At 41.1% G+C, this 11,857-nt stretch overlaps 1 protein-coding gene across 2 annotated transcripts in view; it reads right to left on the reverse strand.

The window, feature by feature from the left end:
• The window catches only part of WAPL (WAPL cohesin release factor), a 132,051-nt gene that overhangs the window by 66,025 nt on the left and 54,169 nt on the right, over positions 1–11,857 (reverse strand). The window contains exon 1 of one of the 2 annotated variants that reach the window (XM_017746260.1): positions 135–209. The exons of the other annotated variant lie outside the window; for it this stretch is intronic. The gene's annotated coding sequence lies outside the window, so the exon portion shown is untranslated. Of the gene's footprint in view, positions 1–134; positions 210–11,857 lie in introns of those variants that run through there. 2 annotated transcript variants of the gene reach the window in all.

Genomic DNA, 11,857 nt, shown 5'->3' on the forward strand with positions numbered 1-11,857 from the left:
AGAACCCTGCCCGGGAGTTCGGGAAGGCAGCAGGCACTGAAGCAGCCCTGCGTGGACTCCATTAAAAGTTTGCGGTGCCTCGTCCAGGGCACGCGAGCCCCTTGCGCTCACGGCCGCGCTTGGCTGGTACTCACAGTGGGTGCACAGTGCCCGGCCTTCACATCCGCTCCAGGGAGGAAACATGCTCTGCAGAGAGGGCCCGCGGAACGCACTCGGTGCACGCTGTGAAATTGTGGCTTTCACATGCTCCCACTTCCACAAGCTGTTACATCCACCCACATGCGTTAGATTTATGCACACCTTTGAGGCTTTAATTAATGATACACACTGTGCAGATTAAAAAAACGCTCCACAAAGATTGTGTCACGCAGCAAATACATATGGGCATCAAACAGTCACCAAATCCAACATTTTACATTCTGTAGGCAGTATTTAATAAAATCCTTGTAGAATAGAAAATTAAGGATGCATGACCAGAAAAGCATTTAAAAACAACCTCATACAGATGTAGTTTGGTCATTTTTCAGAGGAGTGAGGATCTGAGAAAAGTCAAATGAAACTACACCCTTGGTATCTAAAATGGCTTCGCAACACGTGCTCATACTCAAGCTGTCATTTGAGGCTTTACAGTACAAGTCCCAAATGCAGAACAACAGAACTAAAGACAAAATCTAAAAGGTTGATTTCACCGCACAGAAGAGGTTAGAGCTGTCTCAGGACCTCTAGGTTTTTTCTTAATTTTATATTTACTTTACCCAATGCAAAATCACTGCCTTTCAGCAAGAAGAATCAAGGCTATGGTTTTGTTTAGCGATCCTGGGAGTAAATCTGGCCTTTCCCTGATCCCTACTGATGTGTTGGAGCTTTCAGGCATTACTTCTGAAGCACAAACATGCTGTGAACGTGCTCTCTAAAGCCAGTATACAACTGGTGCTGCTGGAGAAAGCGGAGATAAAAACAACTGGGCCTTGCAATGAGAAGTACAAGCTTCATTTGGAATATGGTTGAGGTTTGTGCTGTGTTTCAGACAAAGTTTACAAGCTCATCTGTATCTCACTAACTGACTCAGTTATTGAAGGGCCACCAAAAAACAGGTGACAAACTTTAAAATTCATAATTTGACTATAAAAAGTGAGAATATTGTTCTCCTGGGAGTATTCTTGATCAGAGCTACTAATTAGCTCATTTAAAGTCTAAGAGTAAAATGGATATCTAAACCTGTTTGAGTTTGCATGGTCTTATTTGGTGACTAACTGATCTGTTACACAAAGAGGAAAACACTACTGTGAGAGCTCAAAACACTGAGGCTCAGAGAAGTTCTTTACAACATAAAAGTTTGTCCTGAGAAACAGAAAAAGTTAAGAATATGGCCAGAGTAAGGAAGTGACATCAAGAAAACATTAGGAAATAGTTTCTATTTTGATATGCAGTTAGAAGAGTTAAAATTAAATGTTTCCAGTGTAAAGCCTGGGCTACCTAAGTCACTTATACAGTAATGTAGAGAATTTTACAGTCTAATGATAGTAAGTGGATGTCATTTGAAAGCTTTTACACACCTTATACCCCTGGGCTAGCTTCATATATCCAGCAGTATTTCCAGTCTTTGCAGAAACCCCACACAGAGTAATCCAAACCACTGCAGATCCATGGTCATGAGGGAATTTCCCATGACTACCAGAGGATAAATTAAACTCATTTGTGTGCTGCCTGTTCTATCTTGGGTACCAGCAGAAGTCTGTAAGTGAAGCCTTTTACTAGGATGATGACGGAAAAACAAACCTCGTTGTGTTCAAGAACATCAGAAATGTGCCAGTTCTACTGCCCCAACATACTTCAGATACTTTGAAAATTTGACACCCTGTATCTTAGTAAGCTTGGTGATTAACATGTTAAGCTTTGCTATTTCCATTTTCATCTGGCTCACATCAAATATGCAAGTACCATAGCAGAGCAAATAAAAGACAAATCCCATCTGTGTTTGGCAGTAGGTATGTTTAATTCTCAGAGAGTGGCATTTAATAGGCATTTTATGCTTTTTGAAATTATATTACTGATAGTTGCAATCTCCCTTCACACAAAAAACCCCCCCAGAAACAAAACACCAACCACACAAATCCTTTCACAAAAAAAGCAATCCATGAAACACTCCAGTTTGGCATTTGTCTCCATGAGAACAGCAGTGGGAGATAAGCAGCCATCTTCAAACTTTTTAGGTTTTCTACCTTAAAAGTTTTTTGAGAAAGCCAAAGTGAATCCTACAGCTTCCCATTACTGCCCACCCCCCACACCCCCCAGGAGAAACCATCAACTTTGCTATTTATAATAAAGTCAGAAAGCCCTGAAAAACACAGCTCAAATACATCAACTGTACAGATAAAAGAGATAAAAGCATAATAGCAGAAGGAACACATAGGAGGGACGGAACAGTTACTTGGATTCATTTAATCTTAATACACTCTAGAACCCTCTCAGTTCTCATTCTGAGGTTCTGTGCCAGGACCTGTGTGGGGGGAACAACAGAATTTTCCAAATGAGCTGCAGCCTAGTACAGAGCCTTTCAAAAACATTAAAATGTTTAAATTGTTTCCGTTTCTTCCAAAAGAAAAGGGAGGCAATGCAGTAGGAAAACAAGGTTTCCCATGCAGCAGATACACTTGGGGCTGATGAAGACAGTCATATCCTTCCAGAAGCTGTCAGGAAGGTTTCTCAGTGGTGCCTCATGGACAAAACACAGCATTTGACGGTAATATCAGCTTGAGGGTACAGGTATTAAAAGGACAGTAGGTATCCTTTATGTCAGGTACATGAATTAACAGTATAATATATATAACACCCTTGCTCCAGTCCGTTTCCCACAAAAAGGGAATAAGATCATAATCCACTGCCCTGTTTCCCTGTGAAGCCCTACCCAAGAAGGAAACAGTAGCTCACAGGAAGGCTCTCCCCATTACTCCTCATGCCCAGACAGCTCTCCTCACAACTGTGAAAGTCTCTCAGTTCACTTCTTATCTTCTCCTCTGCCTCTTCCCTGTTCCTCTGCATCTTAGCCTAGTCACTGTTTGCCTTCCAAGTTCTGAACTTCCTATGGTATTTCCTTCCTTGCCTCTTGTCCAGGTGGGAACGGATGGGGGGTGAAGAGGATGTCCTGCTGCACTCACAGCTGCTGCAGTGCTTTCATGTCCCAATTAGCACCCCTTACAATGCTAAACATATTGGTGCTTTTTGCTTTTCTTTTCAAAATGTCACCCTGCTCCTGTTGCTGTCCTTCAAATGTGACAGGCACACACGGGTGAGAGCACACAGGCCTTTGCCATTTTGATTCACTGGGGTGAGAATTTCCTCTTTGCTATTTGCACAGCAAAGGTGAGGGGAGGGTAGAGAGACACATGAAGTAACTAATTACCATATTTTAGTCAACTTCTCCAAAAGCAGTGACTTAGACTTTAGTATGGCCGTTAACATGCTGCAGGAAGGGCAGCAACACCACCCCCAGCAGCCACACAGGACTGGGCAAGAACAGCAGGGTTGTACTGAGAGCTGCAGCAGCTGCTCAGCACAGAGGTGGTGGATTCTAGGTGCTCACCAAAGCCACTCTGTCACTGCTCTCCTCAGCTGGGCAGGGGACAAAGGCTCATGGGTTGAGAAAAGTGCAGGAAGAGATCTCTCACCAATTACTGTCACAGGCAAAACAGAATTTACTTGGGAAGATTAGTTAAATTTATTACCAAACCAAGTCAGAGTAGGATAATGAGAAATCTTAAATCTTAAACTAAAAACTTAAACTAAACTAAAGAAACTAAAATCTTAAAACACCTTCTCTGCACCCTCCCTCTTTGCAGGCTTAACTTTGTTACCGAAATTTTCTTTACTTGCCCACCTTTCCCATATTCTTACTCCTCTCTCCGGCTGCATTTGGGCACTCTTCTTCCCTTTCTTAAACCTGTTATCCCAGAGGTGCTACCACCAACACTGTTGGACTCAGCCTTGGCCAGTGGTGGGTCCATCTTGCAGTCAACTGGAATTGGCTGTATCGGACACAAGGGAAGCTTCTGGCAGCTTCTCACAGAAGCCACCCCTGCTACCAAAACCTTGCCATACAAACCCAACAAAGCAAACACTAAAGCAGAATGCACAGGGACAGGAAAGACGAGAGATCTGCAACCCAGTGTACAGCAAAGTATGATTTCTGTCAGGAATACAGCTTTTCTTAGTGAGGTATTTCCAATGGATAATGTACTGCTAATTTCTGACGCTGAACCCTGAGAAGAAGGACTGAAAGGCACTCAAACAGGGAATCTTTATACAGCTTTGGATAATAATTTTCAGTAGCTGCCTCCTCATATGTGGAGGTCAAGCCAAGGCATTAAGTTTAGTAACTGGAAGGTTGAAATGAGCTCTGCTGGACAGAACAAAGGAATGCTTATATGTGTGCAGCAAAGGGCCAGTTCTCCACGATTTAAAAAAACAAATTCCCTGGATCATGGCATTACTGAATCAGACCCAGACAGCAGAAAAAGTTGTGCTACTCCACCTTCTCGCTGGCCTGCACACCCATCTGTTGCAATCATGTGAGTGGCAGCATCGTCCCTGTAATGTCAGAGCCTCTGGAAAGACTTGTTTTACTCGACGAACCAACAGCAGTCATTCACCTACGGCTAATTCTCAGTGGTTTTCTGTGCAGCTTTTTTCCCTAGGTGATCAGTCTGTAAGTCTACTGGAAAAACCTGTGGTGAAACACTAGTGAGAAAGCACAAAGTAGCTTTCACCTTGATATAATCATCAAGGTCAGAACTTTATTCTGCTATGCAGTATATTCTCAGCAAGCTCTGCTGAGAAAGTAACCACCTGTGTTGTTTCCCACTGAAGATTTTATGATGTGCCAACATGATTCAGGAAAAAAACAACCAAAACAAAGGCATTTGTAGTAAGGATGCAGCCTCACTTTAAAATCCACACAGAAAGTCTAGGTTCCTCTGTCCTTTGAGCAAAGCAAGTTCCCATTGTTTTATAAGGAATAAAAGGGTGCTGTCCCTCTCAAATACCTGAGATCTCTTGCAGCCTTGTAGGACAACCAGATTGAATACCAACCTTTCCTTCTTCCTGAATTTTTTTGGTCTACTTTTAAGATATTACTGTTTCACATCTTTGTAGCAACAGCCCTTAAGGAAAGCTACCAAAGTGCACCAACACAGTGCTTGTTGGGGCAAGAAAACATGGGAACGCAACAAGAAATTGGTTCTTATAACAAGCACATTGGTGCAACTGTCATTGTCCTATTCTATTCCTCCTCCAGCAATAGGGAGCAGCCATTTCTGTTCCTTATTTTGCTACTTTTCTTCCTTCATCTTTTATAAAGGGCAGGTATATGACCAACACTTCATCTGCCTTTGTTCTCTTAGTTTTGATAATTGGGTCTGCATATGGCTCTCATGTGCAGATGCTGTAAAATTACCTTTTGAGTTTTAATTTAGGAAAGTTTTGTTTTCACCTTTGTATTTTCCAAGTACTTGCTTCTACTTTTTAGAAAGAGGCCAGTAACGAAGCACTTCTACAGCAGTTACAAACCATTAAACCCCAGCAATATCGCATCGACAAATCTGTTGGTGCACTAGAACCAGGATGTGTGGCCATTGAGGATTGTGAGCAATGCTACCAAGGACAGCAACATCAACTACAATTGGGAAAGAAAATCCACAGAGAATTAAAACTCGTGCACCTAATGAGGTCTGGATGGACGTGTCCCTGAACATCATGACAGAATTAATGTACTAGCTAGCAAATTAAGCTGATAAAATGAAAATTGAAAAAAAAATTAAATGAAGATTTCCTCATGGGAATGTAGGAGGCAACAAAATATCAGTTAGTAACTTCATTAGTTTCCTGCCAGAATACAGCCCTGAACAAATTACTTTCACCTTTACTCAGATTACAATGCAGCACCACGAAGAAAGCTGCAATGCCTGTTGCACAAGACCCTGCTACATCCAGGGCCTTACACTGTGCCAGTTTTGCAAACCTGTTCACACTTCAGGTTCCCTGCATACGATACAACCATGGCCCATGCAATGAGCAAAGATCACACCACAGCATGATAGAGAGCCTGTTAATGAGTGGCAGCAGAGTACACTCAGAAAAGTAGCTAATGATAAAAAAAGGCTAAAAACATCTGTGCATTGACTGGTTCTTTAGACATGTCATGGAAATGACTCATTACTGGATCAGCCACATGTAAGGGCAACAGAGCAGGCAGTGCATTTACAGTCCAAAACCACATTATTATTTTAATAATACACTGGCCTGCAGGCAGCCTCCTTATGCTATACTCTGTTGGATATGTGACCTTGAAATTTTGAGATAAATGTTTATTGCGCAGCACAGTCTTTTTTTGTTTTTTTGGTAAACATTTGAAAGAAATTGGAGGACTTATTGATGCAAGAGTTTAGGCTCAAACTAAGATGCTTTGACTGACTCAAAAACGTCTCCACAGTGGTTTTCATAATGAAAAAGCTTGTACCATGTCTGGGGGAAAACAAAACATAATTCCCCTCTTATCTTTTAGTGCATGACCAAGTGGCTTGAACAACATGCCAGTGTCTACTTGCTGCTTTTTTGTGCCTTTCAGATATTTAGGCATACTTGAAAGCTCATCTCAATCAAAATACCTTTGCTGATCAGCTGTCAAGCAAACAGACAGCAGACAAGAACTACAGTTCATTCAAAAGGAAAAAATCATTCCATAATCTACTTCAGCTCAATCCTAAGAAGTCTTCAGCAGCACAGTGCTGTGTCTTCTAATGCAAGGTATAGGAAAGTTTGCTCCTTAAATGCTTTCTCAGTCTTGCAGAGAGCTGTTTTGTGGCTGACAAGTCCCTCCTGTCCCATTCAGTTCCCAGACTCTAATTTTCAACACAGGTCCCAAAAAAAGAGAGAAAAAAAGTAGTATTTAGGTCTTTTGGCGTGATTTTCCATTTTTTCCCCACCACCAAATGCAGGATTGGGCAAGGGCTGAGTAATCATACAGGCACTGTTAAGTGGTGTCATCTTTGTATAAAATAGTAACTTTGGTCATTATCAGCTTGGACCAGATTCAGGCATGCTGCAGAGAGAAAAAAAAAAAATCAGAAATCTTTCTCAAACCATTGAATTATCCACCAACAGTTTTAAGAGGCTAAGATAGGAAAAAACAGCTGAAAAAGCATTGATCACAGTTCTTCATTTTTATTGAATGTACGTCAGCATGTACAAATATTGAATGTTCCTCTATGAAATAAAGGTTCGATTAAGCAGAAAGTATGTTTTAAAGCAGTAATAGCTCTCTGCTGGACTCCAGTGACACCTACTGGTAAATAAAGAAGTTACTAAACGTTTCTTGAACACGCAGCAGCATTAATTTATGCACCTGCCCTTAGGATCACTAATAAATTTTTGGCAGCTCAGGCTATGAACCACGCTACAACTGGGTGTTAGAGTTAATGAAACAGTGTATTTATTTTTCAAAACTGGATTTTGACTCTGATTAATAACTACTTGAAACTGCATTTTTATCACTCTGAAGGTATTGTCAAGTCATATTTCGCTAATGGCAGCAGTAGATTAAGATAGGCCAGTGCATTTTTGTCTTGCTGGAGTACACTGGCACATATTTCCAATTTTACTCTTAGTATTTCATTAATATAACTATAGTCAAAAAGTAAATAATTTAATACCTCTCCATATGCTTTCAGGTCCATTCCTTTTAGCACAGATTCCAAAAAATGAAAGTCTCCTCAGCAGCACAACTAACTGAGCTCACGGCTTTTCTTCTGACACCTCCTTGATGTTTGTAGTGCTGAACTGGTCTGCCACAGCTGTGTTAGTCTAGCAGGTCATACAGATAGTTCTGACTATAACTTCAACCAGCAGTTTAAGAGAATAAATACCAATAAATTCCCTAAGTGACAGTTTTGGGACCAGAATTCCAATAAAACCTCACATGATGCAAGGCTTTACCCACAGAAAATGGATGCAATACGCATGATGTACACTCAGACACCTCAGGTGCCAGCTGGGACAAGCAGAAGCAACACAACAAGGAAAAACAGTATTACAGCTCTGGGCACCAGACTCATCTCCCTATCTACATTGGGCTCCATTGTGTAAACTAGTTCAGTGTATGGACATGAACATTGCTGTTTGAGACAATCTGGGACTGAGGGACTCCTTATGCAATTGACATGGAAATAACCTCTGCAAGGTTTCCAAACCACAGTCTTGCCAAACAGCTGGCAATAAACATGACTGGTAGAGCTCTAGCCATCCCCACTGCATTAGGAAAATTTGCCCTTACTACCTCTGGCAGGCTTAGAATCATCTTAGTTTCATCTCTAACACTGAGGTACTTTCAGATATGGCTGAACAAACCATGAAGTTTTTACCTCTTTGTCCTGCAAATCCTTCCTTTGAGGAACTGAAGCTTCCTGTCCAAAAGTCTATTTTGGGTAAGTCTGACAGCCTCCAGTGCAAACTGTCCCAAGACTACAAAAATGCTCTGTTATGGAGTGGTGAGGCCACCTGGCAATGAACACCCACCACCCAAATCAGCACAACTCTCAAAGTATCAACCCAGGCATCTCAGAACAAAGAAAGCACAGAAATTTTTTTTTTCCTTTGAGTACCAAAGTTTAAGTTGAAAAATCGCTTCTGACAGAACACATCAGCCAGATTTGCACAGGCAGGAATACTGTTATAGGTTACTGGAAAGCAGAGAGATAGGAGCAAGGCAACTTGGTTTTATGGTAGAATATTTGCCAATTAAATGCTTTTCCCAGTACTCAATAACAAAACTTCTAAGCTGGACTATAAAGACAACAATTTCTAAAGGAAATGTAGAAACATTTTTAGAAGTCAGGCTATAAATCTGCTAAGCAATAGTTCAATATTGATTTTACAAACATGTCCATAATAATGGGTTTACAAACCTGCGTACATAATTAGAATAGGTAGATACTAGAGAAATTGCAGTATGTTGCAACTTCAAGATCCGCTCAAATAATGTGTTGTTTTGGTTTTTTTTTAAACATGATGCATTAAACTTTATCAGAGCAGAACTATGCATGATCCTATGGAAATCAGATGCCCAGATGTCACTACCTGGCACTCTGCATTCAGGCCCTGGGTTAACCACGACTTCTGTGAAGTGCATAGTGTTGACAAACTGATAGGAAGCTATCATGGTGACAAGCAAATGCATATAAAAAGGTACATATAGAAAGAACCATCCCATAAAAATCAGAATTTGTACCTTGGCTAAACAGAGATTCACAAAATATAATCATTATACAAGGATTGAAGCTTCTAGTAAATTAGATGTTAATTTCTCCACATGTAGAACAAAAATATTTAAATGAAATTGAAGAAAATCCATCCAGTCCTTTGTCAAAGATAAGTGGAAAGCTTTCCTTGGCAAATGAGGGAAGCCAAGTAACCTGTTTCCAAGTTTCCATTCAAACCCAGTAGTTTACATTTCTCATTATTTAAAAAAGACAAGCTCAAAGCTATCTTTTATGTGAACAGATGCTGTGCTGTCTTCTTGAAGCTGCAGGCTTAGAGGCAGATTTTTCATGCAGCTGCAGAATGAAGTCAACAAGCCCACTCTGTTCCAGGGTTGCTATTCAGAACCTTTTGGGCAGCAATGAAAGAAGATCACATCAATTTCATGCTGGTATTGCTGCTCTACAAAGATATGAGCAGCAGACAGAGACACGAATCATGCCTAGATTGCAGGGGAGAAAAATGTGTCAAACTCCTCAGGAAAACAAGGTATGGAAATTTAATAAAGTACAACTTTTACAGATACTTTTTACTTCAGGGTACTTTTGGTGCTACAGCACTGTTTCTGTAGCAGCCTCTACTCTGGCTGAGTTACAGACAATGGGCTCCATGTGCAATTAAGTACCATGAGTAGGGGCCCTGGATCCTGACTAGAATAGATTTGACAGACATTGGCCTCTGTTCCCATCAGCAGCATTTCCCTTGTGGCCCATGTATATTCTCACCATTGTGCTCTGCATCTGACTTTACTCCTGAACCACAATCCAACATGCTTGTTTTACAATATTAACTTAATTGTAATAACAGGAGAAATTCCAACTGCAGGTACAGAAAAACCTTTTCAGGCAGGCAGGGAAAACAAGGTGCCCAGAGAGACTGTGCAGTTCTGATTCTTGAAGGTTTCCAAACCTACCTGGATAAAGCCCTGAACAATCTGGTCTGACCTTAGAGCTGACCCTGCTTTGAGCAGGAGCTTCGATGAGAGACCTCCTGAGGTCCCTTCTCACTAGGACTATTTTATAATTTTCTGATACACTCCATATGCTAGTAGGTGCCCAGTGATTCATATACTTTTCAAAATGACATTATATATATATACACACACACTAATACCTATACATTAATGTACTTTAACTTCAGCGCTCTATAATATTAAGAGCCTAAACCTGAGCCCACATAATACCTCATTCTGTGTAACACTGATGCTATAGGTTAGGATGGCTGGAGTGCATGGATAGAAAACACAAGTCTCAGCACTCACTGGGTTGTTCATATCAATAGAATAAGTGTGCATGGCTAGACATTGTTCTTGCAGTATTCCAAGGGAGAGGATATAAGGAATTAGTAGCAATCAGGAGGTGCATGGATTGCCTTTGTTTTGCCACTAGTTAATAGCAAGCTCTAACATTCAGGGGTTAGGAGTCTTGGAAGCAAAGCTTGGTAAAAAGCTGTTCACTGAATAGATATCAATGACCATAATCAGAGTTAACCATGCTGAGATGTGAACTTATAAAATTAGGTAAAAGTCGAGACAACAGAGCTAGAAAGGAAGGTATTTAATGGAACCTGTCAAACCCAGTTACTGGTCTTTACCATATCCTTGTCTTTAAGGACTCTCAGCAACCTCAACCAAGTACATTCATATCACATTAAACTTACATCCTGGTTTTTTGTACTGATTTCCCATCTTTCATACTAAGTCCTGGAATCTAATCTGTATTTTTCTCCACAGCACAAGGAAGTCACTGTTAAGCATGTTCCTAGCAGCATTAATTCATCCAGAGCGCCCTCAAATTGGTAACTTGGACATTGAAAGAACAGGACTTCAAATTCATCTGGATGAACTGCTGAAAGGTAACCTCTGATCTGCTTCAGGCCATACTTGTGTGTTTCCTTGATGACAAAGTTTGGTCTGTTTCCAACTGGAAAGTCTTTCACCAAAGTAGCAACTCTACTAACTCACTGGGGGGTCACACCTGTACTGCAGGCAGGTGTTTGTTGCCTGAGCCTGAACACTCAAACTACTTTGTCAGGTAGAAGATGGGAAAAGCCAGAACTGCCAAAGTGTCCCTCCTGCTGGTACCCAGTGTGGGCAGATGGGAGCAAAGTGGTGTGACTCCAGCAAACCTGGTCTCATATCCCTCTGCAGGAGACACTTGAGAAGGTGCAAACCAAGCACAGATCTCCTTCCTCTCCACTCTTGTTTCCTTGTACTTAGACACATTACAATCAACATTTACCATTCTGCTTGTTGACAAGTTATGACTTGGGAGACTTCAGCACATTCCCTCCTAGAGAACAGGGATTACTATCAGATCTTTTTTCTGACAAGATAAGCAGCCAGTCTCTCAGGAAACAGATCTCTTCCACAAGATATTGAAGAAGATAGCTTTGTAGTTCTATCACCAGCTACTTGCTTGTTCAAGTACTTGGTTACATGTTTATGCTGACAATTAACATGCCCTCCTGATCTGGACCCCAACTCAGCTTTCTCATTAGACCCTGACACAACTCAGCACTACAGACTTGTCTCACTATGGCTGTGGCT

Source organism: Corvus brachyrhynchos, unplaced genomic scaffold (assembly GCF_000691975.1).
Source record: "Corvus brachyrhynchos isolate BGI_N302 unplaced genomic scaffold, ASM69197v1 scaffold279, whole genome shotgun sequence".
Classification (NCBI taxonomy): Eukaryota; Metazoa; Chordata; class Aves; order Passeriformes; family Corvidae; genus Corvus; species Corvus brachyrhynchos.